This window comes from Scyliorhinus torazame, chromosome 3, assembly GCF_047496885.1.
Source record: "Scyliorhinus torazame isolate Kashiwa2021f chromosome 3, sScyTor2.1, whole genome shotgun sequence".
Classification (NCBI taxonomy): Eukaryota; Metazoa; Chordata; class Chondrichthyes; order Carcharhiniformes; family Scyliorhinidae; genus Scyliorhinus; species Scyliorhinus torazame.
In genome coordinates this window covers 362,132,559-362,150,131 of record NC_092709.1, presented here as the reverse complement: position 1 = coordinate 362,150,131, position 17,573 = coordinate 362,132,559, and the positions used below count along the sequence as shown (strand labels likewise).

Here is a 17,573-nt window from a genome sequence, read left to right as displayed (position 1 = left end):
GGCATTCTGAATTCTCTCTCTGTGTACCCGAACAGGTCTGTAGGGGGTCTAATTAGTTGTGTGGCTATCTGTGTGTTTGTTTGTATGAACGTCGCTTTGTGTTTGTGTACCAATATAATAATAATCCCTTATTGTCACAAGTAGGCTTCAATGAAGTTACTGTGAAAAGCCCCTAGTCACCACATTCCGGCGCCTGTTCGGGGAGGCTAGTACGGGAATTGAACCCACGCTGCTGGCTGAGTTCTGCATTGCAAGACAGCAATTTAGCCCACTGTGCTGTAGAACAATGACACAGGTTCTGCTAAGGGAGCATCAACAGCTAGGAGCTAAATTAAAAACCAGAAGCAAAAAGGTAATAATCTCTGGATTACTACCTGAGTCACGAGCTAATTGGCACATGGTCAATAAGATTAATGAGGTAAATGCGTGGCTCAAAGATTGGTGTGGGCTTCAAATGAAGTTACTGTGAAAAGCCCCTAGTTGCCACATTCCGGCGCTTGTTCGGGGAGGCTGTTACGGGAATTGAACCGTGCTGCTGGCCTGCCTTGGTCTGCTTTAAAAGCCAGCTATTTAGCCCTGTGCTAAACCAACTTCTACACATGTTCACAACATTTCACCCTGCCTCGGTGCTCTGTTGGAAGGGTGTGAGGACTGGACTGGATTGGGCAGGGCTAGCTGCAAAAGGGTCTCAGAGGGCAGGAGGGGTGGAGATGAGTGGACACTCAGAGTGGGCATTGGCTAGAGACCCAGTTCAGTCAGCGCTCGCCGCTCCGGAGCACACCCCATCCCTGTCCAACCCAACCCCTCCCCACCTTCACCCCCATCACCGCCACCCCAAAGGTTAGGTGGGACCGTGTGACAATATCCAGGCTTGGGCTGACAAGTGGCAAATCACATTCACGCCACAGAAGTAATAATAATATTCTAAGCATTAAGACATAGACAACACAGAAAGATGGGCAAATTCACTGATTTCCATAATTGGAACAGAGCCACAGAAAGGACAGAGTAAAATAGTAAAAAGAAAGAAAGGCAACAGTGGGTTTGGAGACCGGCCACCCAACATGCTGAGGAGGAGTTGGCAAGACGACAGCGCATCAGTGTCTGTGTGCACCGGCAGCGTATCACATTCGAAGACCCGCTGGACTGAGATTGCCACCAAAGACTGTGGCTAACCATGGGGACTGTGCAGTATATCTGGTGCATCACAGTGGAACCATGGGGATATGGAGAACACCCAGTCCCGGTGACCATCATGGTGATGTTCGCCCTGAACCTTTGTGCAACGGGATCCTTCCAGGTGCCAAGTGGGGACCTGTCAGGGATTTCCCAGACTTCTGTACATCCACGCCATCACAGAGGTTCTGCACACCCAGCAGCACAGGATATCACACTGAATATGGACCCAGCCCACCAGGTTGCCCTCGTAGCAGGATTTGTCGCCATCGACGGGATTCCCCAGATCCCAAGGGTGTTCGACAGGACGCATGTTCCCCTGTGGGCACTAGCACATGAGGGGTTACACTTCAGGAACTGCAAGGGTTAGCGCTCCATGAACGTGAAGTTGGTATGTGACCACCGGCTTGCACATCTTTGCCCGATACCCGGGCAGCGTATACGACACCGACATACTGACACACTCAACACCTTCGATGCTCTCTCCCATGTGAGGGGTTGGCTCTTGGGCGACAGGGGTTATCCACTGTTGCTGTTGATGCCTATCTGGAGCCACAGCCCAATGCGGAGACACGCTACAACAACGGCCATGCCATGACCAGCGGCGTGATCATCGGCATGCTCAATGCGGTTCAGAATGTCCGTCCAGTAGAGTCCCAGGAGAGGGTTGCACATCGTGGTGGCCAGCTGTGTCCTGCACAACATTGCGCAGCAAAGGGATGGCATGCTGGAGAAGGAAGAAGAATGCCAGGCTATGTCCAATGAGGAGCAGGCGGAGGAGGGCCAAGCTGGGCAAGACATGGGGTCCTGGCAGGCATAGGAGGCTGTACAACGTGTGCACCAGGGCTCGGACGTGTCGTGTCCACCCCCCCACCCTCCATGCTTCCTACCTGCTTCATGACAGGGTGTTGGCCCTGGGTTGGCAGCATCAGCAGGTCTGGTCCATGAGCTGGAAGATGATGATGAATGGCTCTAAGATGAGATCTCGTGTACCGCATCGTTTGACAATTTCTGACTCCTGCACTCGGTAGTACTTTCCGCTGTCTGCACGGGTGATCCCTGCATGCTGGCCATTCCTCCACACGCTTCCAACGAACCCCTGGGGTGGCGGGGGCGGGACATGCACCGGTTAGATCTCACCACATGGTACCCTCACATATCATGCCCCGCCCTCTGTATTCTCCGGGGGCATCACCTCGATTGCCCTGGGGGCCCTGGCCCACGCCCAGTTCCAATGCTCGCTCCCCACACCAGAGAACTCCCTATCAATCCCACCCGGCAGACGCTCTACACATGGGCTAACCCGTCCCTCACAACCTTCAGACAGAGCACCAAGGCAGGTTTCAGCATTGGTGAACAGGTGTTTATTGTGATATATACAAATATTGTGCCCTAGCCCCTATTGCTAACTTATCTGCTTCACCCGTGCCTATCTTTCTCACCTTATGTGCCCTAACATTCCATCTGGGTGGGACCTCAGGAGATACATCAGAAGTGGAGACAGCTGCTGTATTCCCCGCCCTCTGACCTGGGTCCCTTTGGTGGCCGTTCTGACACAGGGCTCTTACTGGGCCTCAGTGATGGAGGGAATGAATGTTTTTGGATAAGGTGCCAATCAAGTGGTCTGCTTTTCCCTGGATGGTGTCAAGCTTCTTGAGTGTTGTTGGAGCTGCACTCACCCAGGCAAGTGGAGAGTATTCCATCACACTCCTGACTTGTGCCTTGTAGATGGTGGACAGGCTTTGATGAGTTAGGAGGTGAGTTACTCACCGTAGGATTCCCAGCCTCTGCCTTGCTCTTGTATCCACGGTATCCACCTAACCGGAGAGAATTCTTCGAGACAGGATCTACTCCCATTTGGAAGCAAATGGACGTATTAGTGAGAGGCAGCACGGTTTTGTGAAGGAGAGGTCGTGTCTCACTAACTTGATAGAGTTTTTCGAGGAGGTCACTAAGATGATTGATGCAGGTAGGGCAGTGGATGTTGTCTATATGGACTTCAGTAAGGCCTTTGACAAGGTCCCTCATGGTAGACTATTACAAAAGGTGAAGTCACACGGGATCAGGGGTGAGCTGGCAAGGTGGATACAGAACTGGCTAAGCCATAGAAGGCAGAGAGTAGCAATGGAGGGATGCTTTTCTAATTGGAGGGCTGTGACCAGTGGTGTTCCACAGGGATCAGTGCTGGGACCTTTGCTCTTTGTAGTATATATAAATGATTTGGAGGAAAATGTAACTGGTCTGATTAGTAAGTTTGCAGACGACACAAAGGTTGGTGGAATTGCGGATAGCGATGAGGACTGTCGGAGGATACAGCAGGATTTAGATTGTTTGGAGACTTGGGCGGAGAGATGGCAGATGGAGTTTAATCCGGACAAATGTGAGGTAATGCATTTTGGAAGGTCTATTGCAGGTAGGGAATATACAGTGAATGGTAGAACCCTCAAGAGTATTGAAAGTCAAAGAGATCTAGGAGTACAGGTCCACAGGTCATTGAAAGGGGCAACACAGGTGGAGAAGGTAGTCAAGAAGGCATACGGCATGATTGCCTTCATTGGCCGGGGCATTGAGTATAAGAATTGGCAAGTCATGTTGCAGCTGTATAGAACCTTAGTTAGGCCACACTTGGAGTATAGTGTTCAATTCTGGTCGCCACACTACCAGAAGGATGTGGAGGCTTTAGAGAGGGTGCAGAAGAGATTTACCAGAATGTTGCCTGGTATGGAGGGCATTAGCTATGAGGAGCGGTTGAATAAACTCGGTTTGTTCTCACTGGAACGAAGGAGGTTGAGGGGAGACCTGATAGAGGTATACAAAATTATGAGGGGCATAGACAGGGTGGATAGTCAGAGGCTTTTCCCCAGGGTAGAGGGGTCAATTACTAGGGGGCATAGGTTTAAGGTGAGAGGAGCAAGGTTTAGAGTAGATGTACGAGGCAAGTTTTTTACGCAGAGGGTAGTGGGTGCCTGGAACTCGCTACCGGAGGAGGTAGTGGAAGCAGGGACGATAGGGACATTTAAGGGGCATCTTGACAAATATGTGAATAGGATGGGAATAGAAGGATACGGACCCAGGAAGTGTAGAAGATTGTAGTTTAGTCGGGCAGCATGGTCGGCACGGGCTTGGAGGGCCGAAGGGCCTGTTCCTGTGCTGTACATTTCTTTGTTCTAACCTGCACATCTTTGGACTGTGGGAGGAAACCGGAGCACCCGGAGGAAACCCACGCACACACGGGGAGGATGTGCAGACTCCGCACAGACAGTGACCCAAGCCGGGAATCGAACCTGGGACCTGTCACGATATACACACACACACACACACACACACACACACACACACACACACACACACACACACACACACACACACACACACACACACACACACACACACACACACACACACACACACACACACACACACACACACACACACACACACACACACACACACACACACACACGTAATGATATACAGACAAGCAGCTAATGGACACTGAGATCAGGACATGACCAATAAGCAGGCAGGACACTCAGGGGTGGGATCTGACTATAAAAGACACGAGGCACTCGCACTCCACCTCTTTCCACTGATGAACATCTGGAGAGTCAGTCAAGGGTGTTGTTACAATCTCACACCTCCACCACGTGGCTAAGAGCTAGTCTGGTTCACTCAGACAGAGTAACCACACTCAAGTTAGCAGAGTCGAACTCACAGAGAACTGTGCTAACTGCTATTAGTTCAATAAACCTGATTGAACTAACTTCAGGGGCTTGTTTAGCTCACTGGGCTAAATCGCTGGCTTTTAAAGCAGGCCAAGGCAGGCCAGCAGCACGGTTCGATTCCCGTACCAGCCTCCCTGAACAGGCGCCGGAATGTGGTGACTAGGGGCTTTTCACAGTAACTTCATTGAAGCCTACTCGTGACAATAAGCGATTTTCATTTCATTTCATTTTTTCATTCAAGGTCTGGAGTATCTTTCTGATCTAAGCTGCATCCAGTTGCAGCCAGTGTTAGACCAGTGTACCTAACACGACATGATACCAGGAGGCGACTAATTTAAGGTGGCTTACCTCAGTCCGTTCCGTGACGACCAGCGAATGTATCCCGGCACCATGGAGAAGATTCAGGCTCCTCACCAGCTCAGGACCTCCGGCAATCTCAGTGCCAACTGGCGGACATTCAAACAAAAGTTTCTGCTGTACGTCGAAGCCTCAGACCCGGAGGGTGCGTCTGATGCAAGAAAGATCGCGCTTCTCCTCTCAACTGCGGGGGATCAAGCCATCGAACTCTTCAACTCGTTTAACTTCACCGAAGGCCAGGACAAGACAAAGTTTCAGACTATCCTGGACAAGTTTGATAGTCACTGTGAAGTGGACACCAATGAAATCTTCAAGCGCTACATATTCAAACAACGTCTTCAAGATAAAGATGAATCTTTCAATGCCTTCTTAACTAGGCTCCACCTGCTAGCGCTGTCCTGCAACTTTGGTGATATTGCTGACTCCATGATCAGAGACCAAATCGTGTTTGGAGTTCACTCTGATCCTCTGAAAGAGCAGCTCTTAAAAATCAATCATATTGGATTGGATTGGATTGGATTTGTTTATTGTCACGTGTACCGAGGTACAGTGAAAAGTATTTTTCTGCGAGCAGCTGAACAGATCATTAAGTACATGAGAAGAAAAGGGAATAAAAGAAAATACATAATAGGGCAACACAACATATACAATGTAACTACATAAGCACTGGCATCGGGTGAAACATACAGGGTGTAGTGTTAATGAAATCAGTCCATAAGAGGGTCATTTAGGAGTCTGGTGACAGTGGGGAAGAAGCTGTTTTTGAGGCTGTTCGTGCGTGTTCTCAGACTTCTGTAGCTCCTGCCCGATGGAATAAGTTGGAAGAGTGAGTAAGCCGGGTGGGAGGGATCTTTAATTATACTGCCCACTTTCCCTAGGCAGCGGGAGGTGTAGATGGAGTCAATGGATGGGAGGCAGGTTCGTGTGATGGACTGGGCGGTGTTCACGACTCTCTGAAGTTTCTTGCGGTCCTGGGCCGAGCAGTTGCCATACCAGGCTGTGATGCAGCCCGATAGGATGCTTTCTATGGTGCATCTGTAAAAGTTGGTAAGAGTCAATGTGGACATGCTGAATTTCCTTAGTTTCCTGAGGAAGTATAAGTGCTGTTGTGCTTTCTTGGTGGTAGCGTCGACGTGGGTGGACCAGGACAGATTTTTGGAGATGTGCATCCCGAGGAATTTGAAACTGCTAACCATCTCCACCTCGGCCCCGTTGATGCTGACAGGGGTGTGTACAGTACTTTGCTTCCTGAAGTCAATTACCAGCTCTCCAGTTTTGCTGGCATTGAGGGAGAGATTGTTGTCGCTACACCACTCCACTAGGTTCTCTATCTCCCTCCTGTATTCGGACTCATCGTTATTCGAGATACGGCCCACTATGGTAGTATCGTCAGCAAACCTGTAGATGGAGTTGGAACCAAGTTTTGCCACGCAGTTCGTGTGTGTACAGGGAGCAGAGTAGGGGGCTAAGTACGCAGCCTTGTGGGGCGCCGGTGTTGAGGACTATTGTGGAGGAGGTGTTGTTGTTCATTCTTACTGATTGTGGTCTGTTGGTCAGAAAATCGAGGATTCAGTTGCAGAGTGGGGAGCCAAGTCCTAGGTTTTGGAGCTTTGATATGAGCTTGGCTGGAATTATGGTGTTGAAGGCGGAGCTGTCGTCAATAAATAGGAGTCTAATGTAGGAGTCCTTGTTTTCGAGATGCTCTAGGCATGAGTGTCGGGCCAGGGAAATGGTGTCTGATGTGGACCGGTTGCAGCGGTATGCGAATTGCAGTGGATCAAGGCGTTCTGGGAGTATGGAGGTGATGCACTTCATGATCAACCTCTCGAAGCACTTCATTACGACTGAAGTCAGGGCCACTGGTCGGTAGTCATTGAGGCACGTTGCCTGGTTCTTCTTTGGTACCGGTATGATTGTGGTCTTCTTGAAGCAAGTGGGGACCTCGGAGTGGAGTAGGGACAGGTTAAAGATGTCCGTGAATACCTCTGCCAGCTGGTCCGCACAGGCTCTGAGTGCACGACCAGGGATCCCGTCTGGGCCCGTCGCCTTCCGAGGGTTCACTTTCAGGAAGGCCAATCTGACTTCGGAAGCTGTGATGGTGGGTATGGGTAAATTATGGGCTGCTGGGGCACTCGCCAGCGGATTGTTGGTTACCTGCTCGAACCGAGCATAGAATGCATTGAGTTCATCGGGGAGGGGTGCGCTGCTGCCAGAGATGCTGCTCGGCTTCACTTTGTAGCCCGTTATGTTATTTAGTCCTTGCCACAACCGCAGAGAGTCTGTCTGTGACTCTAGCTTGGTTTGATATTCTCTCTTGGCATTCCGGATGGCTTTGCGGAGGTCGTACCTGGATTTCTTGTACAGAACATAGAACATAGAACGATACAGCGCAGTACAGGCCCTTCGGCCCACGATGTTGCACCGAAACAAAAGCCATCTAACCTACACTATGCCATTATCATCCATATGTTTATCCAATAAACTTTTAAATGCCCTCAATGTTGGCGAGTTCACTACTGTTGCAGGGAGGGCATTCCACGGCCTCACTACTTTTTGCGTAAAGAAACTACCTCTGACCTCTGTCCTATATCTATTACCCCTCAGTTTAAAGCTATGTCCCCTCGTGCTAGCCATTTCTATCCGCGGGAGAAGGCTCTCACTGTCCACCCTATCTAACCCCCTGATCATTTTGTATGCCTCTATTAAGTCTCCTCTTAACCTTCTTCTCTCCAACGAAAACAACCTCAAGTCCATCAGCCTTTCCTCATAAGATTTTCCCTCCATACCAGGCAACATCCTGGTAAATCTCCTCTGCACCCGCTCCAAAGCCTCCACGTCCTTCCTATAATGCGGTGACCAGAACTGTACGCAATACTCCAAATGCGGCCGTACCAGAGTTCTGTACAGTTGCAACATGACCTCCTGACTCCGGAACTCAATCCCTCTACCAATAAGGGCCAACACTCCATAGGCCTTCTTCACAACCCTATCAACCTGGGTGGCAACTTTCAGGGATCTATGTACATGTACACCTAGATCCCTCTGCTCATCCACACTTCCAAGAACTTTACCATTAGCCAAATATTCCGCATTCCTGTTATTCCTTCCAAAGTGAATCACCTCACACTTCTCTACATTAATCTCCATTTGCCACCTCTCAGCCCAGCTCTGCAGCTTATCTATGTCCCTCTGTAACCTGCTACATTCTTCCGCACTGTCGACAACACCACCGACTTTAGTGTCGTCTGCAAATTTACTCACCCACCCTTCTGCGCCTTCCTCTAGGTCATTGATAAAAATGACAAACAGCAACGGCCCCAGAACAGATCCTTGTGGTATGCCACTTGTAACTGAACTCCATTCTGAACATTTCCCATCAACCACCACCCTCTGTCTTCTTTCAGCTAGCCAATTTCTGATCCACATCTCTAAATCACCCTCAATCCCCAGCCTCCGTATTTTCTGCAATAGCCTACCGTGGGGAACCTTATCAAACGCTTTACTGAAATCCATATACACCACATCAACTGCTCTACCCTCGTCTACCTGTTCAGTCACCTTCTCAAAGAACTCGATAAGGTTTGTGAGGCATGACCTACCCTTCACAAAGCCATGCTGACTATCCCTGATCATATTATTCCTATCTAGATGATTATAAATCTTGCCTCTTATAATCCCCTCCAAGACTTTACCCACAACAGACGTGAGGCTCACCGGTCTATAGTTGCCGGGGTTGTCTCTGCTCCCCTTTTTGAACAAAGGAACCACATTTGCTGTCCTCCAGTCCTCTGGCACTATTCCTGTAGCCAATGATGACTTAAAAATCAAAGCCAAATGCCCAGCAATCTCTTCCCTGGCCTCCCAGAGAATCCTAGGATAAATCCCATCAGACCCAGGGGACTTATCTATTTTCAGCCTGTCCAGAATTGCCAACACCTCTTCCCTACGTACCTCAATGCCATCTATTCTAATAACCTGGGTCTCAGCATTCTCCTCCACAACATTATCTTTTTCCTGAGTGAATACTGACGAAAAATATTCATTTAGTATCTCGCCTATCTCTTCAGACTCCACACACAACTTCCCATCCCTGTCCTTGACTGGCCCTACTCTTACCCTAGTCATTCTTTTATTCCTGACATACCTATAGAAAGCTTTTGGGTTTTCCTTGATCCTACCTGCCAAATACTTCTCATGTCCCCTCCTTGCTCGTCTTAGCTCTCTCTTTAGATCCTTCCTCGCGACCTTGTAACTATCCATCGCCCCAACTGAAACTTCACACCTCATCTTCACATAGGCCTCCTTCTTCCTCTTAACAAGAGATTCTACTTCCTTGGTAAACCACGGTTCCCTCGCTCGACGCCTTCTTCCCTGCCTGACCGGTACATACTTATCAAGAACACGCAGTAGCTGATCCTTGAACAAGCTCCACTTATCCAGTGTGCCCAACACTTGCAGCCTACTTCTCCCACCTATCCCCCCAAGTCATGTCTAATGGCATCATAATTGCCCTTCCCCCAGCTATAACTCTTGCCCTGCGGTGTATACTTATCCCTTTCCATCACTAACGTAAACGTCACCGAATTGTAGTCACTATCCCCAAAGTGCTCTCCTACCTCCAAATCCAACACCTGGCCTGGTTCATTACCCAAAACCAAATCCAAAGTGGCCTCGCCTCTTGTTGGCCTGTCAACATATTGTGTCAGGAAACCCTCCTCCACACACTGTACAAAAAACGACCCATCTAATGTACTCGAACTATATCTTTTCCAGTCAATATTTGGAAAGTTAAAGTCTCCCATAATAACTACCCTGTTACTTTCGCTCTTATCCACAATCATCTTCGCCATCCTTTCCTCTACTACATCCCTAGAACTTTTTGGAGGCCTATAGAAAACCCCCAACAGGGTGACCTCTCCTTTCCTGTTTCTAACCTCAGCCCATACTACCTCGGAAGAAGAGTCCCCATCTAGCATCCTCTCCGTCACCGTAATACTGCTCTTGACTAGCAGCGCCACACCTCCCCCTCTTTTGCCTCCTTCTCTGAGCTTACTAAAACACCTAAACCCCAAAACCTGCAACATCCATTCCTGTCCCTGCTCTATCCATGTCTCCGAAATGGCCACAACATCGAAGTCCCAGGTACCAACCCATGCTGCCAGTTCCCCTACCTTATTTCGTATACTCCTGGCATTGAAGTAGACACACTTCAAACCACCTACCTGAACACTGGCCCCCTCCTGCAAAGTCAAATCTGTGCTCCTGACCTCTATACTCTCATCCTCCCGTACCTTAAAACTACAATCCAGGTTCCCATGCCCCTGCTGCATTAGTTTAACCCCCCCCAAAGAGCACTAACAAATCTCCCCCCCAGGATATTTGTGCCCCTCAGGTTCAGATGTAGACCATCCTGTCTGTAGAGGTCCCACCTTCCCCAGAAAGAGCCCCAGTTATCCAGAAATCTGAATCCCTCCCGCCTGCACCATCCCTGTAGCCACGTGTTTAATTGCTCTCTCTCCCTATTCCTCATCTCATTATCACGTGGCACGGGCAACAACCCAGAGATAACAACTCTGTTTGTTCTCGTTCTGAGCTTCCATCCTAGCTCCCTGAAAGCCTGCCTGACATCCTTGTCCCCTATAGGTCAGGGTCGTCTGCCTTGAATGCCTCAGATCTGTCCTTCAGTAGGGAGTCAATCTCACGATTGAGCCATGGTTTCCGGTTGGGGAACGCACGTACTGTTTTCTTTGGCACGCAGTCGTCCACACATTTGCTGATGAAGTCTGTGACGGTGGTGGCATACTCATTTAAGTTGGTCGCCGAGTTCTTAAATATGGACCAGTCCACTGTCTCCAAGCAGTCACGTAAGATCTCTTCTGTCTCCTCGGACCAGCACTGCACAACCTTCTTAGCTGGATTCTCCCGCTTGAGTTTCTGCTTGTATGCCGGGAGAAGGAGCACCGTCTTATGGTCTGATTTCCCAAAGTGCGGTCGGGGGATGGAACGGTAGGCGCCCTTGATTTTTGAGTAGCAGTGGTCAAGAGTGTTGTCGCCCCTGGTGGGACAGGAGATGTGCTGGTGGAATTTTGGCAGTACATTCTTGAGGTTGGCCTTGTTGAAGCCTCCGGCCACGATGAACAAGGCCTCCGGGTGTTCTGATTCGTAGTTGTTTATTACTGTGTACAGTTCGTCCAGCGCCTTCCTCACTCCTGCCTGGGGTGGGATGTAGACCGCTGTGATAATGGCTGAAGTGAACTCACGTGGAAGATAATATGGGCGGCACTTCACGGTCAGGTATTCCAGGTCCGGGGAGCTGTAGGTCGCCAGAGTCGCCACATCCAAGCACCAGGAGGAGTTGATGAGGAGGCAAACCCCTCCACACCTTCGCTTTGCCTGATGATGCCGTGCGGTCCGCCCGGTGAATTGAGAAGCCGTCAGGTTGTATGGCACAGTCCGGTGAGGCAGGGGTGAGCCATGTCTCTGTGAAACAGAGCACACAGCAGTCTCTTACTTCCCTCTGAGAGGTAAGTCTGGCGTTAAGTTCATCCAGCTTGTTTTCGATCGCTTGGACGTTTGCCAGGAGTATGCTGGGGAGAGGGGTCTTGAAACCGCGTTGCTTCAGTCTAACCTGCAGACCGCCGCGTTTCCCTCGCATCCTCGGTCGGCGGCTGCTGCTGGATGATCCTGGGATCCGATGGGAGATGTCAGCTCTTGTGGAAGGTAGGTGGTCGCGTCTCGCGGGGTCCAGGGCGCTGTTTAAGTATCTGGGGTCGCGTCTGGCAGGGTCCCGGGCGCTGGTTGAGGTAGAGGGATTGCTAGGGGGGGCATGTTTGAGATCCGGATGGGTCCCGGCGTTCTGCGGGCACGGGAATACCTTGCAGCGCGTTTGGGTCATCGTGCGCGGTCTCCGCCGTTTCGGGGGTCCTGGGTCCTGGGCAGGGGCATCCTAAGGCAGGTTGGGCTGGGTCCCGTGGTCTGTTCCCTTCCTGGACGCTCCTGGGGTCGGGTCTTGAAGTAGGCCCGGTCGAGCCTCCACGTGGATTTTTCTTTCTTCCATCACCAGGTAGGTCGGGTCGCTGGGCGGGTCTCTCGGGGTCGCGTTGGGCCGGGTCTTGCCGTCGGGGGTCGGGTCGGGAGCTCCGGGGACTGGGCAAGGCGATCCGGGGGCTGGCGTCGGTAGTTAGGCCGGGTTTGGAGCTCCGACGTCCGGGTCGGCTCCAAATCGAGGTCGGGGCTTCACTTCCGGTTTGGGCCCGATCTTCATCCAGGTAGCGGAAGTCAGGTCGGGTCGGGTCAAAAGGTCTCCAAGGGCCTCGGAGGATGTTCACGCCTGCAAGAGAGGATAAAAGGATATGACTCTGCCAGTCGCGGTTGAAACATGTACAGTGCATGGCAGGCAGAAAATCGGTATTCCCAATACAAATCGGCTGAAAATGAGAAACTTGCCTCCCACGAGGCAGTGAGTGAGCAGGACATCACCCGGATGCAGCGCCTCAGCATTGAAGACAGCGGCCACCACGCGCACTTTTCCCAGAGCCCCACGCATGCGCGATGCGAACAGGATAACGAAGCGGCCGACACCCACACTGTGCAGACATCTGCCGACCACACTGCGCATGTGCGACGACGTACACCGCGTCACGACGCCGACGTCATGACATGCCCAAACTACGGCAAGGCCCACTTAAAGGGACACTGCCCTGCAAGAGGCAGGCAATGTTTAAACTGCGGGAGCCTGGACATTATGCAGCCTTGTGCAGGTCTGCACCACCAGTCAGAGGCCAGCGCTCCCAATTCCAACGACGGCGTGTCCAGAATGTGCAACGACGATTCCAGGATTCTGAACCTGGCAGTACAATGGATCCGGAGGACAAGTGCCTGGAGTCCGCCTACTGAGTTGGCATCATTACCACACGTGGACATGCCACACCTAACTCATCTCGCATTCAGTCCATCCTCGCTGTGGATTCGGAGGACGAATGGCGTGCGGGTTAACCGCTGCTCCATCCAGTTCAAGCTGGACACAGGTGCTTCTGCCAACCTCCTCTCACAGGCAGACTTCAAACGCACCAAGAAGCCCCCCAAGGTCCTTCCAGCAGCCTGCCAGCTCCTGGACTATACCGGTAATGCCATCACAGTACTGGGGTCCTGCCATCTACTCGCCTCCAACCGGAGCACCCACGCACGGCTAAGGTTTGAAATTGTCACGCCGGACAGGGCATCCCCACTGGGCTTGCATGCCTGCAAAAAGCTAAACCTGGTGCAGCCGGTTTATTCAATGATATCCTCCGACGTAGATCTTCAAGCTGGCATTGACGACATCCTTGCTCAGTATCCAGATGTTTGACGGGATCGGCACTTTGCCATTTCAGTACAAGATCCTACTGTGACCTGATGCCAAGCCAGTGGTCCATGCATCACGCCGGGTCCCGGCTCCGCTGAAGGAGCGCCTGGAGAAGAACAAAGAACAAAGAAAATTACAGCACAGGAACAGGCCCTTCGGCCCTCCCAGCCTGCGCCGATCCAGATCATTTATCATCGAATTTACATAGAATTTATCTAAACCTGTCGCCTATTTTCCAAGGATCTACTTCCCTCTGTTCACCGCCCGTTCATATATCTGTCTGGATGCATCTTAAATAAGACCATAAGACATAGGAGCGGAAGTAAGGCCATTCGGCCCATCAAGTCCAGTCCACCATTCAATAATGGCTGATTTCAACTCCATTTACCCGCCCTCTCTACATAGCCCTTAATTCCTCGACAAATCAAGAATTTATCAACTTCTGTCTTAAAGACACTCAACGTCCCGGCCTCCACCGCCCTCTGTGGCAATGAATTCCACAGACCCACCACTCTCTGGCTGAAGAAATTTCTCCTCATCTCTGTTCTAAAGTGACTCCCTTTTATTCTAAGGCTGTGCCCCCGGGTCATAGTCTCCCCTGTTAATGGAAACAACTTCCCTACGTCCACCCTATCTAAGCCATTCATTATCTTGTAAGTTTCTATTAGATCTCCCCTCAACCTCCTAAACTCCAATGAATATAATCCCAGGATCCTGAGACATTCATCGTATGTAGGCCTACCATTCCTGGGATCATCCGTGTGAATCTCCGCTGGACCCGCTCCAGTGCCAGTATGTCCTTCCTGAGGTGTGGGGCCCAAAATTGCTCACAGTATTCTAAATGGGGCCTAACTAGTGCTTTATAAAGCTTCAGAAGTACATCCCTGCTTTTATATTCCAAGCCTCTTGAGATAAATGACAACATTGCATTTGCTTTCTTAATTACGGACTCAACCTGCAAGTTTACCTTTAGAGAATCCTGGACTAGGACTCCCAAGTCCCTTTGCACTTCAGCATTATGAATTTTGGCACCATTTAGAAAATAGTCCATGCCTCTATTCTTTTTTCCAAAGTGCAAGACCTCGCACTTGCCCACGTTGAATTTCATCAGCCATTTCTTGGACCACTCTCCTAAACTGTCTAAATCTTTCTGAAGCCTCCCCACCTCCTCCATACTACCTGCCCCATCACCTATCTTTGTATCATCGGCAAACTTAGCCAGAATGCCCCCAGTCCCATCATCTAGATCGTTAATATATAAAGAGAACAGCTGTGGCCCCAACACTGAACCCTGCGGGACACCACTCGTCACCGGTTGCCATTCCGAAAAAGAACTTTTATCCCAACTCTCTGCCTTCTGCCTGACAGCCAATCGTCAATCCATGTTAGTACCTTGCCCGCCTCCACCACCTCCGCTGGCAAAGCGTTCCAAGCACCCACCACCCTCTGCGTAAAAAACTTTCCACGCACATCTCCCTTAAACTTTCCCCCTCTCACCTTGAAATCGTGACCCCTTGTAATTGACACGTCCACGCTTGGAAAAAGCTTGTTGCTATCCACCCTGTCCATACCTCTCATAATTTTGTAGACCTCAATCAGGTCCCCCCCTCAACCTCCGTCTTTCCAACGAAAACAATCCGGATCTACTCAAACTTTCTTCATAGCTAGCACCCTCCATACCAGGCGACATCCTGGTGAACCTCCTCTGCACCCTCTCTAAAATATCCACATCCTTCTGGTAATGTGGCGACCAGAACTGCACGCAGTATTCCAAATGTGGCCTAACCAAAGTCCTATACAACTGTAACATGACCTGCCGACTCTTGTACTCAATACCCCGCCCGATGAAGGCAAGCATGCTGTATGCCTTCTTGGCCACTCTATCAACCTGCGTTGCCACCTTCAGGGTACAATGGACCTGATCTCCCAGAACTCTCTGTACATCAATTTTTCCCAGGACTCTTCCATTGACCGTATAGTCCGCTCTTGAATTAGATCTTCCAAAATGCATCACCTCGCATTTGCCTGGATTGAACTCCATCTGCCATTTCTCTGCCCAACTCTCCAATCTATTTATATTTTGCTGTATTCTCTGACAGTCCTCCTCGCTATCTGCAACTCCACCAATCTTAGTATCATCTGCAAACTTGCTAATCAGACCACCTATACCTTCCTCCAGATCATTTATGTATATCACAAACAACAGTGGTCCCAGCACGGATCCCTGTGGAACACCACTAGTCACCTTTCTCCATTTTGAGACACTCCCTTCCACCACTACTCTCTGTCTCCTGTTGCCCAGCCAGTTCTTTATCCATCTAGCTAGTACACCCTGAACCCCATACGACTTCACTTTTTCCATCAACCTGCCATGGGAAACTTTATCAAACAGCTTACTGAAGTCCATGTATATGACATCTACAGCCCTTCCCTCATCAATTAACGTTGTCACTTCCTCAAAGAATTCTATTAGGTTTGTAAGACACGACCTTCCCTGCACAAAACCATGCTGCCTATCACTAATAAGTCTATTTTCTTCCAAATGTGAATAGATCCTGTCCCTCAGTATCTTCTCGAACAGCTTGCCTACCACTGATGTCAAGCTCACAGGTCTATAATTCCCTGGATTATCACTGCTACCCTTCTTAATCAAAGGGACAACATTAGCAATTCTCCAGTCCTCCGAGACCTCATCAGTGTTCAAGGATGCTGCAAAGATATCTGTTAAGGCCCCAGCTATTTCGTCCCTCGCTTCCCTCAGTAACCTGGGATAGATCCCATCCGGACCTGGGGATTTGTCCACCTTAATGCCTTTTAGAATACCCAAAACTTCCCCCTTCCTTATGCCGACTTGGCCTAGAGTATTTAAACATCCATCCCTAGCCTCAACACCCGTCATGTCCCTCTCCTTGGTGAATACCGATGCAAAATACTCATTAAGAATCTCACCCATTTCCTCTGACTCCACGCATAAATTCCCTCTTTTGTCTTTGAGTGGGCCAATCCTTTCTCTAGTTACCCTCTTGCTCCTTATATACGAATAAAAGGCTTTGGAATTTTCCTTAACCCTGTTAGCCGAAGATATTTGATGACCCCCTTTTAGCCCTCTTTATTGCGTGTTTGAGATTTGTCCTACTTTCCTGATATTCCTCCACAGCTTCATCAGATTTAAGTCGCCTAGATCTTATGTATGCTTCCTCATAGATTATCATAGAATTTACAGTGCAGAAGGAGGCCATTCGGCCCATCGAGTCTGCACCGGCTCTTGGAAAGAGCACCCTACCCAAGGTCAACACCTCCACCCAACACTAAGGGCAATTTATCATAGCCAATCCACCTAACCTGCACATCTTTGGACTGTGGGAGGAAACCGGAGCACTCGAAGGAAACCCACGCTCACACGGGGAGGATGTGCAGACTCCGCACAGACAGTGACCCAAGCCGGAATCGAACCTGGGACCCTGGAGCTGGTGCACGAGTCGCAAAAAGTTGGTGTGCAGGTGCAACAGGTGATTAAGAAGGCTAATCGAGTTTTGTCTTTCATTGCTAGAGGGATGGAGTTCAAGACTAGGGAGGTTATGCTGCAATTGTATAAGGTGTTGGTGAGGCCACACCTGGAGTATTGTGTTCAGTTTTGGTCTCCTGACCTGAGAAAGGACGTATTGACACTGGAGGGTGTGCAGAGGAGATTCACTAGGTTAATCCCAGATCTGAGGAGATTAGATTATGACGAGAGGTTGAGTAGACTGGGACTGTACTCGTTGGAATTTAGAAGGATGCAGATGGATCTGATAGAAACATATAAGATTATGAAGGGAATAGATAGGATAGATGCGGGCAGGTTGTTTCCACTGGCGGGTGAAAGCAGAACTAGGGGGCATAGCCTCAAAATAAGGGGAGGTAGATTTAGGATTGTGTTTAGGAGGAACTTCTTCACCCAAAGGGTTGTGAATCTCTGGAATTCCTTGCCC

At 50.0% G+C, this 17,573-nt stretch overlaps 1 protein-coding gene across 2 annotated transcripts in view; it reads left to right on the top strand.

Moving 5' to 3' along the window:
* Positions 1-17,573, top strand: part of LOC140409647 (disintegrin and metalloproteinase domain-containing protein 12-like) — a 1,449,600-nt gene that overhangs the window by 890,762 nt on the left and 541,265 nt on the right. The gene's annotated exons all lie outside the window — the stretch shown is intronic.